The sequence below is a fragment of the Camarhynchus parvulus genome, chromosome 3 (assembly GCF_901933205.1).
Source record: "Camarhynchus parvulus chromosome 3, STF_HiC, whole genome shotgun sequence".
Lineage (NCBI taxonomy): Eukaryota > Metazoa > Chordata > Aves > Passeriformes > Thraupidae > Camarhynchus > Camarhynchus parvulus.
The window spans coordinates 111,042,572-111,063,062 of record NC_044573.1 but is presented as its reverse complement, the minus strand read 5'-3'; the positions used below and the strand labels follow the sequence as shown (position 1 = coordinate 111,063,062).

Genomic DNA, 20,491 nt, shown 5'->3' with positions numbered 1-20,491 from the left:
TTCTTGTCCCCAAACTCTTTGTAATTGAGGTGTGAGGATTAGTCCATGGGTGCTGATCACAGCTCTGGTGGGGTTGGGTGGTTCTCTGGGAGCCTTGCAATCCCACTGCAGAGGCTGGAATTGCTGCCAGCAGCACATTTCTCCTTCCCCAGTTTTCTTCTCACTCCTGTAAGGAAGCCAGAGGATGAGATGAGGTTTTGTGCCCTGTGCTGAGCTCCTTCAGGCAAACTCAGGCTCTGGAGTATTGTCAAAATTGCTGATGAGTTTGGGCTCCAGCAGAGGTGTCAGGAGTGAAGCAAAGGAGTCAGGGAGTGGCATTTCCTGGCACAGGGACACAGGGACACCACGGGGCAGTGGCATCCTGCACAAAGCTGCTCTGTCAGCCCAAGTTCTGGAGTGGAAGCAGCACATGGATTGTGGCTGGGAGCCATCAGAGTTCCTCCAGTCAGAATCTGGCTGCTAAATCTGATTGCTGCTCTCAGGAAAGCTTGGATGAGGTGTGATGGGCTGTGGTTCAGCACAAAGCACTCGAGGTGCTCTCAGGGTCCCTTGTGGCCATGAACTCTGCTCCTCTGTGAAGAGATCACAGCTGCAGCTCCAAGGACACACACATGGCCAGTCCAAGCCCCTGTTTTGACTCCCTGTCAGAGGATTTCTCCAGCAGCACTGTGTCCTTGGGAGCCGTGCTTGGAGCATCTGCTCTGGATATTCTTGGGCTGAACTGCTTCCAGCAGGCTTAGCAACTGTGCCTGTGATTTCCTGCAGGAAATCCAGCCATGCAGGGTGCTGTTCAGCTTATGGGACTGTGCCTATCAAACCATCATGGCATTCTTAAGTTGATTTTTTTATTACTTTTTAAAAACCTGTTAGCTGTCTCCCCACCCCCCACCCCCATATCTGTGCATCTATGGAGTGTTTTTTTTCCCTGCCTTGTTCAAGTGAAAGAGTAAATCCTTTTTGATTTATTCCAGAGCAGCCCTCGAGCTCAGCTCCTGTGAGAGCCTGCTGACTTGGAGTTCAAAAGATCTCACAGCTTTGAGGCCAGGCTGTGGTCTTCCATCTTGCCTCAAAGTTAAACTGAAAGAGAAAATTCCTTTTCTTCTTAAAAAGAAAATCACCATGCTGTGTAAGGGAATCAGACTTACCTGGAGCAGCAGAGAATGCCAACTTGCAGCATTTCAGGTTAAAAATCTGGTTGTTTAGCAAGGCTTTATTTTCAAGCACTGAGCACGTTGTTTAGGAAGTGTTTTATGGAGATAAATACTCCTTTAAAGGCAGTGCTGTTGCCTGGCTGGGATCCAGCCTGTGATCCTACATTAAAGCATTTTTTGGGTGTTTAAGCCACTACATTACCACGGTGGCTAGAAATGGAAGTTCTGATCCCTGACTTCCTGCAGATCTGCAGGGTTAGATGACATTTTAGGAAGAAATTCTTTATTGTAAGAGTGGTGGTGAGGTGAATAGAATTCCCAGAGAAGCTGTGGCTGCCTCTGGATTCCTGGAAGTGTCCAAGGCCAGGCTGGATGGGGTTTGGAGCAGCCTGGGATGGTGGAAGGTGTCCCTGGCCATGGCAGGAGGGTAATGGGATGCTCTTTAAAGTCCTTTCCAGCCCAAATCATTCCATTATCAATGAGGTGCAGGCATATATGGCATATATATATGTGTGTGTATGATTTATATACATATATAGAACAAAACAAACCTGTAAAAACTATTTATATCCTATTCCACTTCCACAGGACCATGCTTAGTCCAGATTTATGCAGCTGTGGCTGCAGCTGTGAGCTTGGAAGGGCAGAGATAATGGATGGAAGACTTTTAATAACTGTAGGGACCCTCTTTTTAAAATCCTGCTCCTCTGAGCAAGGTGACCTTGGCTCTGGCTTGGAAATCCAGCCCTGCAGGGGAAGGAGATGCTGATGCACAGAGCAAAATCTTGGCCAGGCAGCAGCAGAAGAGAAAGCACAGGTTGGGCTGCTGGAGTTTTCAGCACTCTTGAAGTTGTCAGGCTTGCAGTTAAAACTATGGGTGCTCTCCCAAATTTGAATTTACACCTGGCAGTGGTGTAGCTCTGTTTTTTAAAAAGCTCCAGTCCTGGAGTGGAGAGAGAAGCAGCTTTTTTACAGCAGCACGAAGGACTGGCAGCATAAGGGACAGCTCAGATGGCCCTCAGAGTGTGAGGGAAATCTCACATGGTGTTTTCTCAGCAGAACTCCTCCAGAAATCCTTTCTTTCAAAGTTTTTGGGCCTGTGGAGAGTGTGTATGGGAATACCTTGGTGGTTTACCCCCTTTTCAGGAAAAAATGTTGAAAGTTGAAAAAAATATGTTGAAAGAAAGCTGAAATTGCAGTGATTCTCTGCCATGTGTGGGTACAGTAAAGGCACAGAGCTCAGGTGACAGTAAAGGATGGGGAACAGAGTGGCTCTTCCTGCTCTTTCTTCAGCAGGGAAAACCCACATCCTGACCTTCTGCCATGTTCTGAGCCAGCAATAAAGTATAATTGTCAGGCTTGCAGTTAAAACTATGGGTGCTCTCCCAAATTTGAATTTACACCTGGCAGTGGTGTAGCTCTGTTTTTTAAAAAGCTCCAGTCGTGGAGCTGGGGAGAGAAGCAGCTTTTTTACAGCAGCACGAAGGACTGGCAGCATAAGGGACAGCTCAGGTGGCCCTCAGAGGTGTGAGGGAAATATCACATGGTGTTTTCTCAGCAGAACTCCTCCAGAAATCCTTTCTTTCAAAGTTTTTGGGTCTGTGGAGAGTGGGCATGGGAACACCTTGGTGCTTTACCCCCTTTTCAGGAAAAACTGTGTAGCAAGCTGCAACTGCAGTGATTCTCTGCCATGTGTGGGTACAGTAAAGGCACAGAGCTCAGGTGACAGTAAAGGACAGGGAACAGAGTGGCTTCTGCTGTTCTGTCCCCCACTCTTCCTGCTCTTCTTCAGCAGGTAAAACCTACATCCTGACCTTCTGCCATGTTCTGAGCCAGCAGTAAAATAGGAATAAGTTTTTTTCCCCCAAATCTAATTTGAAACATGATGACTGGACCGTTCTTAAACAGCTTCCAAGTTAACAATAAAGAAACTTCACAGAGTGCTTGGCAGGAGCCTCTGTACATAATTTAGATCATAATCAGATGCATTAACACATTTTATATGGATCTCATGGGGGCCAGGAAGACGAGGTGTGCTGGGTAATTTCTTTCCAGATTTCTTTACCTGATTGTTTATTACTCTTGGGGACTTCATTTGTGGTCCAAATGTCACCAGCAGAATCCTGCTGCTTCATGTGCCTGCATTCAGAGTAGCTGCTGGTGAGGCTTCAAATTCCTTAACTGCTCTGTTCTCTCAGTCTTTCCATCCAAAGGGAGGATGGGGAGGGAGAGAGGGAAGGGGAACAAAAGCAAGGACCCAAATCCTGCAAACTGCTGAGCTTCCCCTCTGCCTGGAGCTCCATGGGAGGGAAGGGGCTGAGAGTGCTCCTTGTTTCCCACTGAGTACAATCAGAAGCTGCTGCTGGAGAGCTGCATGGGGGAAACACTTCCTCTCCCTCCCTTTCCCTTTGAGATGTTCAACAGCAGCAGCTCTAATTTTATAAATCTCCTGAAAGCTTTTCCACACTCAGAGAAGAGAAATGGTCGTGTGGCTCTCGCTTTGCTTGATTGTTTTGCCGTGAATCCAGCCATGCCCATCCTTGTGAAATCTCTCCTTTGACAGAAAGATCTGTTGCTGCTTTGAAAAGTGGTATTTTGGATGTCTTTCTGCTCTGCTGGTTTGTATTGTCCCCACAAAAGGCGAGCAGGGAAGTTCCCTGTCACTTCAACATCTCCTCTATACATACTGGAGTAAAAACCCTGCCCAGGCTGTGGGATTTATTTGTTACTGAATGCCATGGAGTGGTGTAAAAGGGGGATGTTTTCAAATCCAGGTTTTGGATTTCACAGCTCAGGTTTGGGACATGAGGGGCTGCTCTGTTCACTCACTTGTCCAGAGGTGGCCTCAGCCAGCTGCCAAGTTGTGCCATTGATCCACAGGTTGGCACAACCAGGAATGAAACCTCCAAGGCAAGTCAGATGTGGCCTGGGTGTTTGGGCAGGTGAGAAAGCTCAAGAACATGACAATGGCTGGCTTACACCCCTGGATTTGGGCCAGGGAACAGACCCAAAGCGGGACCACAGCAGCCCATACCAAAACCACAGAGCTCCTTCTTCCCCTTTTATCGGTGCCTGATAATGGTACTGAAAACCACCCCAGACCAGGGGGGAAGCATGGATTTGTTTGCCTCTTTTTTATTTTTTCTCTTCAATAATTGTTTATCAGCATCAGGTGATGATGCAACAACATCCCAGATTAGCTGAGCTCATAAAGTGGCTTTTACCACGGAGCATCATGATGATGGAGAAGTGAGTATCCTTAAAAATCAGAGTTGATGGGGTTGCTGAAGTTCCATTTTGTGTGCTGGGTGAATCCCTGTGTCTCACCCTGCACCTCCAGTGCCTTGTGCTGTTGAAATATCCACAGGGAGAGGGGGAAGGGCTGAGAGTTTGGGGCCTCTCCCATAAACTCCTGCCTTTCCCTGGGTTTTCCAGCTAATTGCTGAGGAATGGTGTTACTTGCAGGATAGTCTCCCTCAAGATAGAAAAGTTAAGGTTGTTTTGCTCTCCTGAACAAACCCTTTTACCTCCATCTCACGATTCAAAATTGTCAGGAGAGCCTCAGAGCAGCCTGATGCAGGCTCTGAAGGGTTCACGTGAGCAGGGCAGGCAGGAGTGCACGAGAGGGAGAAAATATCCCCAGTCCCTTTGCTGTTTATAACCATGTCACAAGCGTTTCCTTGCTGCCAGTGCCCAAGTTCCCAGCTGGCATTGATGAATTCTCCTTAGGTCAGTGGCACACACAGTTTGAACAAGCTTGATGGCTTCTGGGTCCAGCCAGCAGAGCTGCTGCTGAGCAGGAGGAATGAGGAATTCAGGTTGGCTTTAACATGGGAATTCACTCTGCTACTTTAAACTGACAGGGGGCAGAGTTAGGTTGGATTTTAGGAAGAAATTCCTTACTCAGAAGGTGGTGAGGCCCTGGCACAGGGTGCTCAGAGAAGCTGTGGCTGCTCCTGGATCCCTGGAAATGTCCAAAGCCACATTGGATGGGGCTTGGAGCAAACTGGGATAGTGGAAGGTGTCCCTTCCCATGGTAGGATAATAAAAATCATCAGTGGATGATTTTTAAGATCCCTTCTAATCCAAACCATTCTGTAATTCTGTGATTCTGTATAGGAGATGCTCTTTAAATATCACAAGGACGGGAATAGACATAAATAAGGCACAATGGGAAAGATGAAACAACTCTTCACTGGGAATGAGAATAAAGTGCATTTTTGTGTATCAGGCAGAAGGATGCTGCCTGTTGTCAACGTGTGTGGTTGCCCTCCTCTGGCTGGAAACAGAACAACCTCCCAAGACTGGAGACTTTTTGGGGGCAGAACTGTTGTGTTTCTTCAGAGTGACTTTGAAAAGAGTCAGGATCATTGTAGATGCTGGGAATTGATCAGTGCAAGGTCTCACCCTTCATCTGCAAAGCCACCCTGGGCAAGGGGCGACTTCTGAGCTGCTGGATGGGGACAAATTGTGCAGAGCCAAGGGATGCACCAAGGCCAGAACGTGTCACTAAACATGGACAGACTCTGCAGAGGTGGGTGCAGGGCTTGGAGAGGCTGCAGAACACAGCTTGCTGCAAGATGCGGCTCTGAGGAATCCGTCACCAAGGCCTGGTGACCCCAGAGCCCTGTCACACCTCAGAGCAGGCAGCTGACCCCTGCCCGTCTCTCTGCTCAGTGCAGCTGGCTTGAGTTATGCATCAGGCTGAGAATTATGTGACAGATTTCATTAGCAAATCATTTGCTGACCTTCAGTTTTATGAAAATAGTCTGAAAGTGAGTTTATCAGCAGTTAGCTGTTCCAGCAGAGAGCAGAGGCTTAGAGGATTTAGGGGAGCTGCATCCAGCACTGGTGATTTCCACTCGGGTGTGTTAGACCGTGTCCTTGAAGGCTGCTGATGCTAAGCCAGGTAATCCTGGTCAGCAAAAAAACTGACTTGTGCTTTTTGGGGATTTTTTTTTCCATCTGGATCAGGACCAGCAAAGTCAGGGAGATAGCCATGTGCCTTGCAAGAGCGTCTTAAGGGTGAAACCTTTGCTCTGCATTTGGAGCCATTCCAAAATGTGAATCCTAGGAACTACAGATTTTGTCTTCTATGGATTTTGGCAAGACAGTTGTTGGAGCAGCTGAAAGGGAAATGAACCTGAGAGGAGCTTTTGACTTTGGTGAAACTCAATAGTTACTTTCCAGTAACAGGGAGGCATTAAAAAAAAGGCCAAACCTGGTGACATCTGCAATTCAGACAGCATCTAATCCATGCCTTTTTTTCTCCCACTACAGCAACCAGACAGGATCCAGGGTGGGATGTGCACACCTTTCCCTGCATGTTGGATACACAGAAGGATCTGGGGAAATGATTGTGCAGTGCTTGAGCAGAGAGCTGGTCCTTAAAGGCTGTCCCTTAAATGTCTTTTAATGCCAGCCCAACCCATTTAATCTCACAGCGTGGCTCTCATGAATGTTTTATCACCTCCTACAAGTATTAAGTCCTACAATGCCACTAAAACACGTTGAATTTTAGTGTGAAAGTGGTGAAAGTGTTTTGACTGAAGAGATGTATTCCTGTGTCCAGAGGTAAATGTTGAAGAGAGGGAAGCACAGTGTGCAGGGAGGCTCCTCTGCCACCTGCTCATACATCCAGTGAAAAACTTACTAAGAGTTATTTTTATTACCCATTACAGCTTTATCTAGTTCAGATCTCTCCAGGAAAGGCTTCCACCTTCTCTCTGGCATTTCTGTGAATTGTAGAACAAGCAAGTTTGGAAGGGATCTTTGGAAGTCTCTAATTCAATGTCCTGCTTGTGGCAAAGGAAGATGAGATTGCTCAAGGCTTTGTCCAGTTGAGGTTTGACTGTGTGGGCTGGAGCTCTCCAGGCTCCTCTTCCAGTCATGGGTTTTCCTACTGAAGATCCACACAGGAGAATATTCAGTAACCTGAATATCCACGCAGGAGGATACTCAGTACCCTTGCTGCTGTCAGGGCAATCAGCATCTGCCGAGGATGGTTTCAGAAGACAAATCAATGAGGTGCAGTTTGCCCACAGCACATCTTCTTACCCTTCATGGCCCTGGGAATGGATTCCAGGAGGATTTGCTGCATCCATCCCTGCCCACAGCTTTCAGCTGGCAGCAAGGTGTTGCTGTCCTCTTTATTCCAGGTACAAACCCTCTGCAGGGTGAGTTTGTGCTGTCAAAGTTAATACTCAGAAAATGAGTGCAGGTAACCTTGGCTTCCTCTTGACTTGGCTGCTCATGAGCTTTCATTGCCTTCTCTAATAAAACCTTCACAATTGCTTAGAGACACTTAAAAGTTGTTAATGTTTAAATAAAGGGATTAATTTCAGGCCTCCTGCTGCTAAACTTGTACGTTGGAATTTTGAGGAAGTGCCTTTTCCCCGCGAGGTGTGAACAAAGCCTTTGATCAGCTAAATGGGCTGGAGCTGGTGGTGAGGAGCCACTGAACTCCTCAGCATTGATCTGCACTTGCCAGGCAATGGAGACAATTAAAAGGCTCCAGGAAGAGTAAATACACAAGGATTTTAGGGCATGGATACAGGCAGGTGCCTCAGGAACTCCTACCCTTTAAACCTGTTCCTGCTGTTGATTTCATTGATGATTGAACTGGTATTTTAACATTTCCATGCCTTTGTTTCCCCACCTATAAATGACTCGTGCCTTCCTTTTGGGTTATTGAGCTTGGCTGACACATATAAAAATTGTCAAGGTAGGGTGCCAAGAGCACACAAACTATTTTATTTTTAGTGTCTTTTGAAATCTTGGACTTTTTGTTCTCCCTTTTATCTGTCTCTTTCTTTTTAATCACACCAAATGGAAATAAATTCAATCACAGCTGGTGCTGGAGAAGAATCATTAAGCCCATCCAGCTGGCTGTCTCGAGGCCAGAGTGGGATTGTTCCCTGTGCTGCATTTCCAAAGTATTTTATCTCCTTTAGCCCTGTGTTTGTGGAGTGATGAGCTCCTTTCACTTCTGTCTGCTCCCGTCATCGATCCGAGCGGGAAGGGCTATTTTTAGGTGGCTGTAAGTAAATGGGCATCAGGCACCGTGGAAAGGGGACTGGGGTATTTTTGGAAACTCATCAGCAGCCGTTCTGGCAGGTCCTGCTGTGGGATTTGTCTTCTTCAGCTGGGCTGTCTCAGGTTGTGGTATCGGTTCCCAAGGTTGTGAACCCAATTCCTTGGATGTGATCTGCACTCTGAATGTGGAATTAGCAGCTGCTGGAGATGGTGTTGATGGCATCAGTTCCTGGGATTTAATTCCCCCTAGGCCAGGTTGGATGGGGCCCCGAGCAACCTGATCCAGTGAGTGGCATCCCCGCTGGAAGGAGATGAGCCTGAAGGTCTTTTCCAACCCAAACCAGTCTGGGATTCTGGGATTCTAAACCAGCCTGGACGGGAGGGATGCAGGGTCGTGGTGGAGCTGCAGATTTTGGGGCAGAAGATGAGGTTGACTTAGGGGCAATGTGGGAAATGCACCTGGAGTGGAGCCAAGCCATGGAGGTGATCTCACAGTCAGAGCCCTCGGTGAATGTGCAGACTTGGCACCTGCTGGTGGCCACAGGGCAGGTTTTGGGGTGCTCTTGGGAATTTGAGATTGTTCTGCTTCAGTGGATTGTGTGATGTTCATCAGAACATCATCAGAAGGGTGATGGTTCCTTGGTTTTGGTTAGTCCTTTTCATAAATAATTTTGTCATGTTTAGGACGTGGTTTAGGGTGGGCTTGGCAGCACTGGGTTGTGAGTTGGACTCAGTGATCTCAGAGGCCTTTTCCAACCTTGATGGTTCCATGATCCCATCAGCATTTTGGGTCAGCAGAGGATGAGATTGGCTTAGGGGCAACATGGGAAATGCACCTGGAGTGGATCCAAGCCATGGAGGTGATCTCACAGTCACAGCCCTCAGTGGATGTGCAGACTTGGCACCTGCTGGTGGCCACAGGGCAGGTTTTGGGGTGCCCTTGGGAGTTTGAGATTGTTCTGCTTCAGTGGATTGCAGAAGGGTGATGTTGTCTTGGTTTTGGTTAGTCCTTTTCATAATTTTGTCATGTTTGGGACATGGTTTAGTGTGGCCTTGGCAGCCCTGGGTTGTGAGTTGGACTCAGTGATCTCAGAGGGCTTTTCCAACCTTGATGATTCTGTGATTCCACGATTCCATCAGCATTTTGGGACAGCTGTGGCACAGTTTATGTGTGGAGCTGATGCTGCTTGGAGCCTCTGGGCTCTCCAGTCACTCATCTGTGAATGTGCAAGTTGGATCTGGGGGCAGTGGCCAAACCAACACCATCACTGTGGGCAGCTCGGAAAGCCCGAGCTGAAAACCTCCCGGGGGGGATTTAGCTGCACATTATCTTCTCTCTCTGCCTCAGCAAAGACCCAAATCTAATTTCAAAGGTCAGAACACGCTCTCACCTGGGTGTTCCCAGCCTTTTATAGAGTGCTTGAAGGCCATTTCCTAAAATTAGCTGCTGCAGGGGAAAGCTGATACTGGCTCTGTATCAGACCCTTTCCAAAGCTCTGGATAATCATTTACTTGATTATTCCCATTGAAACTCATGGGTAAAAGGTAGGAAAATGGAAGAAAACCAGAACCTGGTGCTGCTTCCTAACAGAGAAATAAAACCATGTGTGTTTTGGGGCAGAATTCCTCTTCTTGGTTGTTTTTTTGAGGTGTTTTTTTGTTTTCCTGAAGTTTTCCCAGGCAGGCCAGTGGCCTGCCTTTAGAATCAGACTTATTTTTGTTTTCCTCAAACTTCTGGTGATCCAAACATGCTGGGGAGCTCTGGGAAGGGGAACATGTGACTCTGAAGGAGGCTGAAATGGTAAAGCACACTCAGATCTGCTAAGCAACAGCATTGACACGTTTAAATAAATCTGCTGTTGACTAATATAGAGTGACATATTGAGAGCAATTAAAAAAAAAAAAAAGGAAACTAGGCACAAATTTGGGAAATGAGTGGAATGGGAGCAGAACAAAGATGTTAGAGAGGACGCTGGATAAAAGAGAGGGAGGGCTGCTCCACAAAAGGAGTGTTCTGGAGAACCAGGGTGTCCATCAGGAAGGGGGAGACAATAGCAGAAGTGCAGATTTGTGCTGGAATTATCCCTTGGCAGTAGGATCCTTGTATTTCTGCTTCCCTGCCAACTCTGCTGGCTGCCAGGATTGAAAAGATTTGTGCTGCCTGGTGCAGAGAGGAGCATGTGGTGGGATGTCAGGCAGCTTGGAGAAGGTAAGGTGGCACTTCTCGTTCCCGTGGTGGCTTTGGGACAGTTGTTCCTTTGGTTCTGCTGTGATTTGGGTGTGAGTCCTGTCATTCCCATCCCCGTGGATGTGTGTAATGCTGGAGAAGGGAGCAGGGACTAAATTAGGAGGTGTTGGGTTTGAAGCTGGTGAAAGGAAATCCCTTAAAATCACAGAATGGTGAAGGAACCTCAAAGCTCATCCCATTCCACACCCCTGCCATGGGCAGGGACACTTCCCACTATCCCAGGTTGCTCCAAGCCCCATCCAGCTGGGCCTTAGACACTTCCAGAGATCCAGGAGCAGCCATAGCTTCTCTGGGCAACTTGCAGTGCTCATCTGTGGAAGTTGCTGCTGCAGGAAGCTGTGAAACTGAGTACTTGGTGTGTTTTCCCTTTCCCTTTCCCTTTCCCTTTCCCTTTCCCTTTCCCTTCCCTTCCCTTCCCTTCCCTTCCCTTTTGTTTTTACAGCTCAGACTCTGTACTATTGAATGTCTCTGACTGATTGCTTCAAAAAGAAAAAAAAAGGTATTTTGGTGGACAGCTGTTATTCTTCAAGGGCTCCTACAGCTCCTGTTTGTTAATGGTTTGGGGGAAGTTGTCCTGAATAAACTGTTCCATGCCTATGATTTATGGTTATTTTACACCAAAGAGGCTGGAAATGAGGAGTGAGGGGCTGAAGTGAACGGATCATTGGCTTGATCTAACACAGCCATCCTAGTGCTTCCTTAATATTTTTTTTGGGATTCTCTACAGAGGCCAAATTGAGTTGTGAATTTTGTGCCCATCTCAATGACTTTGTTCCAGGCTGATGCCTTGGTGTCCATCCTTGTGGCACGTTCACAGCCAGGAGCTGTGTTTGCCAGCAGCTTTCCCACCTCTGGGAATGTCTCCCCTTCTCCTGGCTGGCCATCAGGTGTTTGCTGTGGCCACCAGCAGCCTTTGTGCAGTGGGTGGCAATAGAAAACTCACACACTGTGCAGCCTGGGATGGTGTGAAGCTGAAAGGGAGAGAGCTCCGCTGTCCCTCAGGGAAATTTTGTGCAATCAGAACCATTCGTGGCTCCAGCCACTGAGATGAGAGTGAGATCGCATAGCTTGAGATGCTGGGGCTGGCTCTTCTGTCCAAAATAACTGCTGGGAATGGCCAGAAGAGGCGTTTGTGGATTGCTCATCCATTAGCACCTCTCACCATCTATTTTCCAAACGGTCCCTGAAGTGAGCTGGAACCAGTTCCGTGAGTTGGAGCCAGTCTGATCTTTGGGATGATGGCTGGGAGACAGCAGCTTGTGTTGGAAGCTGTTGCTTCATCTGCATGAGCCTTGTGCTGGCACTATGGCCCATTTTTCAAGCTGCTCTGAGGACATTTGGCCACTCTTCTCTCCAAAAATAGCTGCTGTATGTTGGAGATTCCTGCCTGGAGGATTTGGGAGCCAAAAGGAGCTCCAGCCTTCCCAAATGTGCCCTCTCTGCTGACATTTGGGTCCCTCCACCCTGTGCTGTGGGCAGGCAGGAGGGACTGCATGGTGAGGGTTATTTGGGGGCTCTCTGGAGTGCAGGGTGTTCCCACACTATCCGTGGTTCCTCTGGGAATTTCCTCTCCTGGCCATGGAATCACATTCGTGATATGAACGATTCAAAGCTCTGCCCTGAAAATCCTGCTGCCAGTCCAGGGGAGCTGTCAAACCACAAACTGTGCAAAACCTTGGCTGCTCTGAGGTGCTCAGTGACAGCAGCAGTCTCACCACTCGTGGCTGAAGCATTTGGGCTCGCTGTGATTGCAGCAGACAGTTTGCCTCAAAGCCACAAGGTATTAATTGGCTTTCATGTTCGATACCAGTTAATAAAAATTTCCTTAAAAAGACACATTGCTTAGCTTTAGATGCTCTTTATGTTGTCAGAGGGTTCTAATAAAACAGGGCTTTGGCATCTGCTCTTACCCCTTAGTCTTCCAATAACTGTTGAATCCATCAGCTCTGCACTCAGATTTGAGGGATGGAGCTCACCAAAGCAGTAACTCTGTATAAAATGTTCTGGAAATAGGGAACTGAAGCTCTTTATGGTGTGCTGGAGAACCCCATGGAAAACTGAAGGCATCAAGCATTAAGAATTCAGCTTCATTTGTGCTGCTGTTCCCAGAACTCACGGGGGCACGTTGACACCACAGATATTTTTCTCAAAATCCCACGCTGAGCATTGTAGGGCCATTACAAGCACTTGACTAAATAATCATTCCAGCTCTTTCTCCAACTAAGAGGACACCATTAAATTCAGGAGAGCAGCTGGGAAGTGCATTTGGACCAGGCTTTAAGCTTGACAGGTTTTGGGTTTCAAAGGCATTTTAAAAGTGCTCCCCCAGCTCACACAAGGAGCCATGCTTTGGTGCCTTGGCCTGGAAGGCAGCGTGGCAGCTAAAAAATCTATTAGTGAGTTTCAATTTACTCAGGATAAATCCTTCCCTGAGGATTGCTCTTGTTCTCTGGAATTACAGGGTTTGGTTTTTTGATAACGTTTTTCTCCTTAATTTTTCCCTTTTGCAGTTCCTTGGTGCGAGCAGGGAAAGCGGCAGCAAAACTCGAGCAGGAGAGAGGTCGAGGGTTCTTTTGGACCAGGAGATGTGTGGAGGGTGCAGAAGGAACAGTGAGGCAGCAGAGCTGTGGGAGAGGGAGGACAGGAGAGACCCAAATGGGTGGAAGTGGGATTTGGACAGCAGGGAAAAGCTGGTGAGAGAGGGGGGCAAAGAAAACCATCTCAGCAGCTGCATTTTGTGCGGCCACTCCTGTATCCTGCAGCTGTTCATTAGAAATTCTGTTTATGCCACAGGGAGTTTTGGAGTCTCTGAAGCTGACACAGTTTTAATAGACAAAGACATTTTGAGTGCAGCACATCTGCTCTGGGATGCTGAGGAAGAGGCTCCATGCAGTAGTGCCATTGGTTGAAGCATTTCATCGTGCTTTTTTTTTAATTTTAAGACCTCTCTTTTATCCTAAAAAGTAATTTTTGAGGTCAAAAGAAGTGCTGTGTTTGCTCATTAAGTTTGCAGCCCTTAAACTGGGAGTCCTGCTGTATTCTTCCTACTATCCCTGAGTTCCCAGCCCTGGGAGCAGGCAGAATCACCTCTGACTTGGGAGGGTCCTAAAGCACTTCCCATCGCAGAAGCACCAGCACAGGCCTGGGGCAGGAGGGTGCTGCTCCAGAGCAGAGACCTCCTTTGGTCGATGCTGCATTACTGAATATTTGGTGAGTCAGTCTTAAATTGATCAATTTCTTTCTCTGCAGGCTCAATCTAACCCTCAGCTTAACTTTTATAACCCGTGGCTTTCCAAAACCCATCTCATCTAGCTCGGTGATTGAATCTACCTTGTGCAGCTGGAAAGTTAATTCCTTCCTTCACCTCCAGCTCTGGTCAGGTTCTTGGATCCCTCCTTGCCTGACCTCTCTCTTAGCCTTCCAATAAACAGAACAGTGTCACTTTGCCCTTCCTAACTGCTGTTATTGCTACATCTGCCCTGCAGCATCTTCTGGATATTTTCCACCTTCCTGTCTTGGTAGGAGCAGTCTCCACGCTGGATGCACATCTGAGTGGGGTTTGCCATCTCCCCTCCTGCCTTTTCCAAGTGTGTCCGTCTTCTCTAGCCAGGGATAGCTTGAGAAGAGTTTTTTTTTTTTTTGTGGTGTTTCTTGCTGATCTCTTGGAAGGGAAGCACTGGGCACCAGTGACAAGGCAGAGCACAGCGTGTGTGGAATGATCCCTGATCCAGCATCCCAAATCCAAGCGGTGGCAGCGCTTTGTAGGAATTTAATTACCATGGGTTGTGCTGCTGCTTATCTCCTATCATCCACTCTGCTGCTGGTTAATGACTTCTGGGAGTCTTCTTGGGGTGCTTTGAAGCTTTTGGCCACATCTGCAAGTCCTGTGGAGTGGAGTGTCCTGCAGAGACCTTGGATAGGTTTTATAGAATCCCAGAATGGTTTGGGTGGGAAGGACCTTAAAGCCCATCTTGTTCCACTCCCTGCCATGGACAGGGACACCTTCCACTGTCCCAGGTTTGGATGGGAAGGCCCCCCCCCCCCTCTTTTTTCCCCTCCTGCCATGGACAGGGAACCCCGTCCCAGGTTTGGATGGGAAGGACCTTAAAGCTCATCTTGTTCCACTCCCTGCCATGGACAGGGACACCTTCCACTGTCCCAGGTTGCTCCAAGCCCTGGTTCAGCTTTGCTCAGGTGGGAGAAATGGAGATATACAGAGATAATCCAAGACCAGGAGCCCCTCTGCTCTGCAGCCAGCCTGTGAGAGCTGGGGGTGCTCACCTGGAGAAGAGAAGGATCCAGGGAGAGCTCAGAGCCCCTTCCAGGGCCTAAAGGGGCTCCAGGAGAGCTGGAGAGGGACTTGGGATAAGGGATGGAGGGACAGGACACAGGGAATGGCCCTCTGGGAATGCCCAGAGGGCAGGGATGTGTGGGATATTGGGAAGGAATTGTTCCCTGTGAGTGTGATGAGACTCTGGAATAGAATTCCCAGAGAAGCTGTGGCTGCCCCTGGATCCCTGGCAGTGTCCAAGGCCAGGCTGGATGGGCTTGGATCAACCTGGGATGATGGAAGGTGTCCCTGTCCATGGCAGGGGGTGGAGTGGGATGATCTTTGAGGTTCCTTCTCTCCCAAACCATTCTGGGATTTGAATTTCCAGCTTGCTTTGCAATAAACTGTGTGGGATAAAACCCCGCCTGCTGTATAAATATGGGTGATCCAACACATTAAATAATTTCATTTTTCTGGTGTGATTGATCAGGCTGGAACAGAACAGCTCCCATTTAGGTGGTGATAAAGCATCTCCAAAAAGTGCAAAGACCCTGATCTTGACATTGACCCCATGCAGCTGAGAGAGGAGGGAGGCGCTGGAGTTGGACACAGCAGCAGGGATAACATGGGAGCAGGTGAAGGAATTGTTCAGGAGGGAAGGTGCATTTGGAGCTGGTTAATTTGGCCACGTGGCGCTGATGAACCTTGCTCAGCTGTAGCAGCCAGGGCTCCCAGGTTTCTCTTGGCTTCCCTGGATGTGAACTTCCCGCTGTCCCTGGGTTATGAGGACTCAGTGCTGGGTCCTTGACCCCTGAGGTGCACAAGAAACCATTTGTGTGATTTCATGTTTGTTAGAGCCTCTCAATGGAGGTGCTGAGTCTCCAGAACTTTATTCCCTGTGTGCAGGAAAGGGGCAAACTTTCCATAGACCCCACACAGATGGATTTCCACAGAGACCCACCCTGCTGAGTGAGATGCTGTTAAACTCTCTGTGTGTTTCTGTGCTTTTCAAGCACTATTTCCTTTTCCTTATAACTTCCCCAGGACAATGAAACTTTTAAATTTCTGCTTAATGATTGACCTGAAGCTTCTGTCAGAGAGCAGGAGCCTGAACCTGCCACGTGTTTATTTCCTGCTGTGGGAGCAGCCACGAGGGCGTTTTAGGGGAGGTGAGAGAGTTTTGTGGTTCTGCCTTGGGGAAATAACGTGCCTGAGCAATCTAGGGCTGGAAACCACAAAGAATACCAAGGATTTGAGCTGTCTCATGGAGTCAGTGTTTGGGAAACCAGTTTGGGAAACCAGCCCTCTCTTCCTGCCTGCAGTTGACCTCCTCATGCTTCTTTCATGTGACAGGGAGCGCCCAGCTCTTGGCTGTGGTTTAACCTCAAGAGAATTCTTGTTCATAATTACTTCAAGGTAAAAGCAAAGAGAGGCTTTGCTCCCTCCCACACCTAATTTATGCCTTTGAGAAGCGAGTAAAAGCTTGTGCCACTGCATCCTGGAGCATCCTTGGTTTGCTTCCCACGTCCCAAAATATCTTCGGCACTTTGTAAGCGGGAATGTGGTGAGCACTGCAACACCAGCCTCGGTGGTTTTAGGGATTTTCCAGCTTTCTTGGAAAACTCTGCCCTCTGGTCCCTTGCTCTGAGCTTTGGAGAGGAGAGGGGTGAACTTTGCATCCAGGATTTTCTGCCACTCCATCCCACAGGACACAGAAGGATTTGCTCCTATGCTGCATGTTCCTTTGAGCAGAGAAGTGCTTGTGTACAGCCTGGAAGAATAAATAAAACACTGTGACTGCTTTATTACCAGAAAACAACACTAAATAATAAATTTAAGAGCTAAAAGCTCTATATGTAAAGTAGATTTCACAATGCATTATGCAAAAAGCAGAAAGGCACTGGAGAAGGAATCCACTGAAGAAGGCAGGCTGGGAAGATGGATGATCTTGCAGACAGGATGAGGAGATGTGGAGTGAATCCCAAGCTGGCTCAGCTTCTCAAGTGACCTTGGGCAAGTTGTTTCTCCACACCTCCATTACCTGCTCTCTAAAACCAGGATGTGGTTTTCCTGGCTCCGGGATTTCATCAGAATAAATGAGTGTTTGTGAAGCACTCAGCTGAGCTGGGCCGAGGAGCGGGGACAGCCTTTGGCAGAGGGCAGAGCTCAGGTACCTGTGAGCACCTGGGGGAGAGGTTTCTGTGTTTTCTCAACACTGAGCATCTCCTGGAGCACGGCCTTGTCCCAGTGCCCAGATGGGAACACAGAGCTGAGAGCCAGACTCAGTTCTTCACTCGTCTGTCTTGAAGAGTTTGAGGTCTGGGGGTGCCTGATTTCCTCTTGGGGCTGGAGAGAGGCGGTGTCAGAGCTGGGGGCAGGCCCAGGACATCTTAACTCCAGGTTTCTCCTCACATTTCTGAATTGCTTCCCCTTGGGAGCCTGGACACAGAGCCATACAATCATTTAGGTGGGAGGGGACCTCGGGATGTCTCTGAAGCATTGTCCAGTGAGTTCTGGATATCTGTTGGCCTCATATCCCCCTTCAAATCCTATTTAAAGCTCTTTCCTGAGCCCTCCTGACTCCTGTAGGATGATCCTTTTCTCCCTTTGAAACAGCTAAACCCTGTCTGTTGCCCCCAGACCTGGTGTGGTGTAAACCAATCCATGATCCAAAGCCCCAGAATTCCACCTGCTCAGAGCCAGCTGTTGATCTGTTGGCCCTTCCTGCTTTTTCCCTCATCATTCCCTGCAGCTGGGAGGACAGAGGAGAACATCACTTGTGTGCTGTGGTGACAGGAGTGCCCTTCCTCCTCAAGAACTTGGGGTGGAAAACTCAAAATTCCTCAAATGCCAGTTCTAAAACCACTTCAGCACTTGTGGTTTCCCACTTTTCCAGGATGAGCACATGGAGGGGCTCTTGGAGCATTTTTCCAGGATCCCTTTACCCCACACATGCCCGTGTGGATGAGGAGCAAGGCTGGGAGCAGGTTTGGCTTTGCATGGAGCTGCAAACGTGCAGAATGTTCCTTGCTTTGGATAAAACTCCCTGAAGGCAGGGATGCAGTTTATCCCTGGAATTTCCAGATTACAGGACATTTACCTGTGCATATAACAGCACTGATCTCAGCCTGGGGGAATTGCTCTGTACCTGTGAGCTCAGGAGATGGTACAAATCCCTCGGGATGATCCCTAAGACTGCTGCATGCAATTTCAGAGTGAATTTTCCATCTGCTCCTTTGATGGATCTGCTCCCAACCAGCTGTACCTTAAAGCACACACCTGATAGATTTATTCTCCTTGTTCAACTGCTCCTGTTCTCAAAGTGATTGGGAGATTTGGGATGTAATCCTTCCCTTTGAGAGCATTAGGAGACAGAAAGTTATCATTGCTGAAGGGTTGTTTGGAGTTGGTTTTCTTCCACTACAGCTGGTTCTGAAGGGGAGAGTGTGCTGTATTTTTATTTTCTCTCTTTGACTTCATTCCTAGTGCTGATGAAAGAGAGACTTGGCAATAGAAGGCATCTCTCCAAGCCCAGATAAAGCATGGGAGCCACTTCCACACTCCCTGAGGTCCTTGTCTGTTTGCCAGGAGGGAGCTGGCATGGCAGAGGTGGGTTTGTTCTCCATGGAGAGCAGCAGAACTTTGTGGATGATAACACTGTAGACCCCTCATTTCTTAAGGAAAAGGGGTCAGGATGAGTATGGATGCACGCAGAGAGTTTGGGAACTGCTTTGGCAGGTGCAGGAGGATCCCTGTGGATTTTGCTCCCCACATTGCAGTCATGTTCTGCCTCATGGTTGTGCATTGCTCTGCTGAGCTCTGAAGGACCGTAAGTTTAAATTTTCCAGGCTCTGTTCACAAATATGCTGAGAAAGGAGCAGCATTTCCCTAGTTTTATAGCAAGATGGATAACAGTGGTGTAAGCAGGGAGGAGTAGGTGTGCTCAAGTCTTCGAACATTTGCAGAGTAATGGCTCCACAAACACTCACAGATCAGACCAGCTCGGTTATTTCTAGAAATTCAAAAACAGGGAGAACCTCAGGTAATTCCCATAAGCCCACTGGCACAGGGAGTGCCTGCTGTGGAGCTGAGGAAAGCTGGGAATGCATCCCAGGCTTTGACAGTGTGCTCTGAGCAGCTGAGTTTGGTGGGAGAAGGAGCAGTGTGCAAACCTGTGGTGCCTGAGGATCAGTCAGGTTGGCATTTGGGAAGAGGCTCTGGTAATTATTGATCTTCTGATCCCCTAAGGGCTCTTCCTGCCTCTTTCTGTGTGTGTAATCAGCTCCATCAGGCAGCAACATTGTGCTATAATATCAACAAGAGTTTTCAGTGTGGAAATTGGTGAGTTTAGAGAACTAAATAGTACTTGGGAGTGAGAGGGATGAGTTGGCTGGAAAGCCCAGCAGCTATCCTGCTTCTCCTCCTCCCACATTTCTTTTTGGGAACAATGGGAAATCAGCAGCCTTTTCCCCCAAGGCTGATAAACACAGCCCTGAAGTTTCTCTTGATAAAACCACAGATTGGGTTTTTACTTTGTCTTTTTTTTATAAGTCCTAATGGCAACGTGTGACAACCTCAGGCTCGATTGAGTTGATGAGGAATAAAGTCTTAATAGTGAAGAAGAGTCCAGGAGTGTGTCTAAAGTGCTCATTTTATCACCAGCACATATTTCATACTGACAGTCCATACTTTTAGCTAATCCCAAGCCACGTGTGGTGCATTTTAAATCCCTCCTCAACCTACTCTGGTCTTTCCCTTGTGGTGTTTTCCAGGAGAGCAATGGAGTCACATTGGCAACCTTAGACTTCTCAGCACACGCATATTTTTAATTCACAACCCGTATTTTGAGGTGAGGAGGATGAATTTTGCTCTGTGTCAGGGAAGAGAAGGAGCAGAGGAGCCACTCTGTCAGAACAGCTGCTGAGGATCAGGTGTAGGGTGATGGATTTGGCTTTTCAAGGACTCCAGTTGCCATTTCAGGGAGTCCAGTTTGCCAGTTCATTACCAATTATGGCTTATAAATAGCCAAAGTAACCACAAAGGAATAAGATTTTGATGCTGTCTTACCTTTGGGGCTGCAGTACCCACATTTATGATCCCTCATTTCTGTGTTGCCTCAACACCCTGCAGCGTTTGACCCCACTTACCCCGTGGCACCCCAAATAAAAAACCCAGCAAAGCTTGTTTTCCCCTTGAAGTTAAGCTGATTTTTAGATTCTGGTGGTGTTCAAGTGAGTGTGTGCTTTGGCATTTCTCTCAGGAAAAGCATTATTAGGGCAGCTCATCTCCTGGCCAGCTGTTTGCAGAAAACTGGTGGCAACTGGAGGATCTTTGCAGCCCCCGTGAGACCTGAAATAGCAGGGACTGGCACACACACACCCAGCATGAGCTTCACTTCCTGCAGAGGGCCTGAAAAGGCAGGGGGGAAAAGAAAAATAAAATAAAATATTTTTTTAAATTAATTTTTTTTTGCCTTTGGTTGCATGTTGGTGCCTGCTAAAATCCTGCTGCTGGGCAGAGCAGTCCCAGAGGCTGCAGCCTCCCATCTGCCCATAGCCGTGTGCTGCCAAGATCCAAGAAAGCTGATTTAGCCTTTTGCTGACTTTTTAGCCCCTTTATCCTCCTGGCTTTCTGAGATTTACGCCACTGCTGTTTGCCAATGTCATGAATTTAAAATCTGCCTTAGTTTTGAGCGTTCGTTCTGCTGTGCAACTGGGCTGTGGGTCACGTTGGTGGGACGGGATGGAAATCCCATTTAATCATGGGGTGTTAAGTAAGTGACAACAA

At 48.0% G+C, this 20,491-nt stretch overlaps 1 protein-coding gene across 9 annotated transcripts in view; it reads left to right on the top strand.

Annotated features, from left to right (window-relative positions):
- EXTL3 (exostosin like glycosyltransferase 3) overlaps positions 1-20,491 on the top strand; it is a 151,712-nt gene that overhangs the window by 95,546 nt on the left and 35,675 nt on the right. The window contains exon 1 of one of the 9 annotated variants that reach the window (XM_030946518.1): positions 18,061-18,313. The exons of the other annotated variants lie outside the window; for them this stretch is intronic. The gene's annotated coding sequence lies outside the window, so the exon portion shown is untranslated. Of the gene's footprint in view, positions 1-18,060; positions 18,314-20,491 lie in introns of those variants that run through there. 9 annotated transcript variants of the gene reach the window in all.